Below are 5,000 nucleotides of genomic sequence, written 5' to 3' on the forward strand. Positions count from 1 at the left end.
TGGCACAGTGGTTAGCACTGCTGCCTCACAGCGCCTGTAGACCCGGGTTCAATTCCCGACTCAGGCGACTGACTGTGTGGAGTTTGCACGTTCTCCCCGTGTCTGCGTGGGTTTCCTCCGGGTGCTCCGGTTTCCTCCCACAGTCCAAAGATGTGCAGGTCAGGTGAATTGGCCAAGCTAAATTGCCCGTAGTGTTAGGTAAGGGGTAAATGTAGGGGTATGGGTGGGTTGCGCTTCGGCGGGTCGGTGTGGACTTGTTGGGCCGAAGGGCCTGTTTCCACACTGTAAGTCTAATCTAATCTAAATTGTGTGTATGTGAGCGCGTGAGAGAGGGAGCATGTATGTGTGTGTGTGTGTGTGTGTGTGAGAGAGAGAGAGAGAATGTGTGTTTGTGTGAGAGAGAGCGTGTGAGAGAGAATGTGTTTTTATGTGAGAGAGTGTGTGTGTGAGAGAGAGAGAGAGCTCGTGTGTCATGTGTGTGAGTGAGTGAGCGTGTGTGTTAGAGAGTGTGTGATTGTGTGTGCATGTGTGAGAGAGTGTGTGTGTGAGAGAGAAAGTGTGTGTGAGAGAGAGTGCGTGTGTGTGTGAGACAGATAGAGTGTGTGTGTGTTAGAGAGAGAGTGAGAGAGCGCGAGTGTGTCATGTGAGAGAGTGTGTGTGTGAGAGAGTGAGAGTGTGTGTGAAAGAGAGAGTGTGTGAGTGTTGGTGTGGATGAGAGAAAGAGTGTGAGTGTGCGTTAGAGATGGAGAGGGAGTGAGAATTTGTGTGTGTGAGAGAAACTGAGAGTGTGAGTGTGTGTGTGAAAGAGAGAGAGAGAATTTGTGTATGCGTGTGAGAGAGATTGTGTGTGTGTGTGTGTGTGTGTGTGAGAGAGAGAGTGTGTGAGAGAGAGACAGACTCTATATGAGGGATTGTTGCTGAGTGTGAATGCAAGGGAGCTGCAGAAATGTGGAATTGTATTTTGTGTCTGCACAAGGGCAAGGTGACTAACTGTGCAGAGTGAGAAAGAGATCAGGAATCACCATCCTGTCAGGATGGCCGAGTGGTCTAAGGCGCCAGGCTTAAGGAGTGTTAGTCCTTGCTCTGCGTCTGGCCTTGTGAATTCTGGTCCCTTTCTAGGGGCGTGGGTTCAAATCCCACTCCTGACATGTCTCCCTTTTTCCCCAAACAAACCTTCCCACACCCACACGCTGCCCCCAAATTTCACATCTTCTTGGAGAGGAGTCACTCCCCTTTCCCAAACATGGAAGAGTCCAACCCCTCGGTTTCAAAGATAAGGCTCAGGCATTTACAACAATCTTCAGACACAAGTGCCCACTGGATCATCTTCCTCAGTCTCCTCCTGTGCTCCCCACCATCACACACACCATTCTTCAAACAATTACATTCACTCCGTCTCACATCAAGAGACACTGGACACTGCAAAGGCTATGGGCCCTGCCAAGATTCTGGCACTGCTCCTGAACGCTGCTGCTCCACAACATGCCCTTCCTCGAGCCAAGTTCTCCCAGGACAGTGACAACACTGGGATCTACCTGGCCATCTGCCAAATTATCCAGGTATGTCCTGCACATAAAAAGCAGGACAAATCCAACTCAGCCAATTCCACTCCCGTCGATCTCTTCCCAATCCTCGGAAAAGTGATGGAAGGGCTCACCAACAGGGCTATCGAGCAGCACCTGCTCAGCAATAACCTGCTCAGTGACACCCAGTTTGGGTTCCCCCAGGGTCACTCAGCTCCTGTCCTCATTTTGTTTGTGTGTGTGTGTGTGTGTGTGTGTGTGTGTGTGAGAGAGAGAGAGAGAGTCTGTGTGTGTGTGTGTGTGTGTGCGTGAGAGAGAGAGAGTTTGTGTGTGTGTGTTTGTGTGTGAGAGAGACATTGTGTGTAAGCGCGTGTGAGAGGGAGCTTTTATGTGTGTGTGTGAGAGTTGTATTTGTCTGTATGTGAGTGAGAGTGTGTGTGTGAGAAAGTGAGTGTGTGTGTGTGAGAAAGTGAGTGTGTGTGTGTGAGAGAGAGAGTGTGTGTGTGTGTGTGAGTGTGTGAGCATGTGTGTGTGTGACAGAGAGAGAGAGGGAGAATTTGTATGTTTGTGAGAGTGTATGTGTGTGTGTGTGAGAATGTGTATGTGAGTGAGAGTGTGTGTGTGAGAGAGAGAATGTGTGTGTGCATGTGAGAGAGTGAGTGTGTGTGAGAGGGAGAGAGAATGTGTGTGTGTGTGAGAGAGAGAGAGAGGGAGAATTTGTGTGTGTGAGAGTGTGTTTGTCTGTGTGTGAGAGAGTGTGAGTGTATGTTGGTGTGAGAGAGAGAGAGAATTTGTGTGTGTGCGTGAAAGAGAGTCTGATTTTTGTGAGAGAGTGAGTTTGTGTGTGTGAGAGACAGAAAGAGTGTGTGTGTGATAGGGAGAGTGCGAGAGCAAGCAGTGTCATGTGAGAGAGTGTGTGTGTGAGAGAGTGAGAGTGTGTGTGATAGAGAGTGTTTGTCTGTTCATGTGAGAGAGAGTGTGTGTGTGTGAGTGTTGGTGTGTATGAGGGAAAGAGTATGTGTGTGTGCATGAGATATAGAGAGGGAGTGAGAATTTGTGTGTGTGGGAGTGTGAGTGTGTGTCGGTGTGTGTGTGAAAGAGAGAGAGAGAATTTGTGTATGTGTGTGAGAGAGAGTGTGTGTGTGTGTGAGAGTGTGTGTGTGTGAGAGAGAGAGAGAGTCTGTGTGTGTGTGTGTGTGTGTGTGTGAGAAAGTGAGTGTGTGTGTGTGTGTGAGAAAGTGAGTGTGTGTGTGTGTGAGAGAGAGTGTGTGTGTATGAGTGTGTGCGCATGTATGTGTGACAGAGAGAGAGGGGGAGAATTTGTATGTGTGTGAGAGTGTATGTGTGTGTGTGTGAGAATGTGTATGTGAGTGAGAGTGTGTGTGTATGTGAGTGAGAGTGTGTGTGTGTTTGAGAGAGAGAATGTGTGTGTGCATGTGAGAGAGTGAGTGTGTGTGAAAGAGAGAGAGAAATTTTGTGTGTGCGTGAGAGAGTGTGTTTTTATGTGAGAGGGTGTGTTTGTGTGTGTGAGACAGAAAGAGTGTGTTTGTGAGAGAGAGTGAGAGTGTGTGAGAGTGTGTGTGTGTGAGGGAGAGAGTGTGTGTGTGTGAGCGAGAGTTTGTGTGTGAGAGAGAGAGTGTGTGTGAGAGAGAGAGTGTGTGTGAGTGACAGAATGTGTGTGTGCATGTGAGAGAGAGAGTGTGTGTGTGTGTGTGAAAGAGAGAGCTTGTGTGTGTGTGAGAGAGAGAAAGAGTGTGTGTGTATGAGGGAGAGTGTGTGAGTGTGTGTGTGTGAGGGAGTGTGTGTGTGTGTGAGAGAGATAGTGAGTGTGTGAGCATGTGTGTGTGACAGAGAGGGAGAATTTGTATGTGTGTGAGAGAGTATGTTTGTGTGTGTGTGAGAATGTGTGGATGAGTGAGAGAGTGTGTGTGTGAGAGAGAGAATGTGTGTGTGCATGTGAGAGAGTGAGTGTGTGTGTGAGAGAGAGGGAGAATTTGTGCGTGAGAGAGAGTGTGTTTGTGTGAGAGAGAGTGAGTGTGAGTGTATGTTGGTGTGAGAGAGAGAGAGAATTTGTGTGTGTGCGTGAAAGAGAGTCTGATTTTTGTGAGAGAGTGAGTTTGTGTGTGTGAGAGACAGAAAGAGTGTGTGTGTGATAGGGAGAGTGCGAGAGCAAGCAGTGTCATGTGAGAGAGTGTGTGTGTGAGAGAGTGAGAGACTGTGTGATAGAGAGTGTGTGTGTGTGTGTACATGTGAGAGAGTGTGTGTGTGAGAGAGTGAGAGTGTGTGTGATAGAGAGTGTTTGTCTGTTCATGTGAGAGAGAGTGTGTGTGTGTGTGTGAGTGTTGGTGTGTATGAGAGAAAGAGTATGTGCGTGTGCATGAGATATAGAGAGGGAGTGAGAAATTGTGTGTGTGGGAGTGTGAGTGTGTGTCGGTGTGTGTGTGAAAGAGAGAGAGAGAATTTGTGTATGTGTGTGAGAGAGAGTGTGTGTGTGTGTGAGTGTGTGTGTGTGACAGAGAGAGAGTCCTAGTGTGTGTGTGTGTGTGTGTGTGTGCGTGAGAGAGAGAGAGTTTGTGTATGTGTGTTTGTGTGTGAGAGAGACATTGTGTGTAAGTGCGTGTGAGAGGGAGCTTTTATGTGTGTGTGTGAGAGTTGTATATGCCTGTATGTGAGTGAGAGTGTGTGTGTGAGAAAGTGAGTGTGTGTGTGTGAGAGAGAGAGTGTGTGTGTGTGTGTGAGTGTGTGAGCATGTGTGTGTGTGACAGAGAGAGAGAGGGAGAATTTGTATGTTTGTGAGAGTGTATGTGTGTGTGTGTGAGAATGTGTATGTGAGTGAGAGTGTGTGTGTATGTGAGTGAGAGTGTGTGTGTGAGAGAGAGAATGTGTGTGTGCATGTGAGAGAGTGAGTGTGTGTGAGAGGGAGAGAGAATGTGTGTGTGTGTGTGAGAGAGAGAGAGAGGGAGAATTTGTGTGTGTGAGAGTGTGTTTGTCTGTGTGTGAGAGAGAGTGAGTGTGAGTGTATGTTGGTGTGAGAGAGAGAGAGAATTTGTGTGTGTGCGTGAAAGAGAGTCTGATTTTTGTGAGAGAGTGAGTTTGTGTGTGTGAGAGACAGAAAGAGTGTGTGTGTGATAGGGAGAGTGCGAGAGCAAGCAGTGTCATGTGAGAGAGTGTGTGTGTGAGAGAGTGAGAGACTGTGTGATAGAGAGTGTGTGTGTGTGTGTGTACATGTGAGAGAGTGTGTGTGTGAGAGAGTGAGTGTGTGTGTGAGAGAGAGGGAGAATTTGTGTGTGAGAGAGAGTGTGTTTGTGTGAGAGAGAGTGAGCGTGAGTGTATGTTGGTGTGTGTGAAAGTGAGAGAGAGAATTTGTGTGTTTGCGTGAGAGAGAGTCTTATTTTTGTGAGAGAGTGTGTTTGTGTGTGTGAGACAGAAAGAGTGAGAGTATGTGTGATCCAGAGTGTGTGTTTGTGTGCGCATGTG

General features: G+C 47.9%; 1 non-coding gene across 1 annotated transcript; it reads left to right on the top strand.

Moving 5' to 3' along the window:
- Positions 1-1,028: 1,028 nt before the first annotated feature.
- Positions 1,029-1,148, top strand: trnal-uaa (transfer RNA leucine (anticodon UAA)). The gene is made up of 2 exons: positions 1,029-1,066; positions 1,103-1,148. It is a non-coding gene; the product is annotated as a tRNA-Leu (tRNA).
- Positions 1,149-5,000: the final 3,852 nt, after the last annotated feature.

Source organism: Hemiscyllium ocellatum, unplaced genomic scaffold, assembly GCF_020745735.1.
Source record: "Hemiscyllium ocellatum isolate sHemOce1 unplaced genomic scaffold, sHemOce1.pat.X.cur. scaffold_1139_pat_ctg1, whole genome shotgun sequence".
Classification (NCBI taxonomy): domain Eukaryota; kingdom Metazoa; phylum Chordata; class Chondrichthyes; order Orectolobiformes; family Hemiscylliidae; genus Hemiscyllium; species Hemiscyllium ocellatum.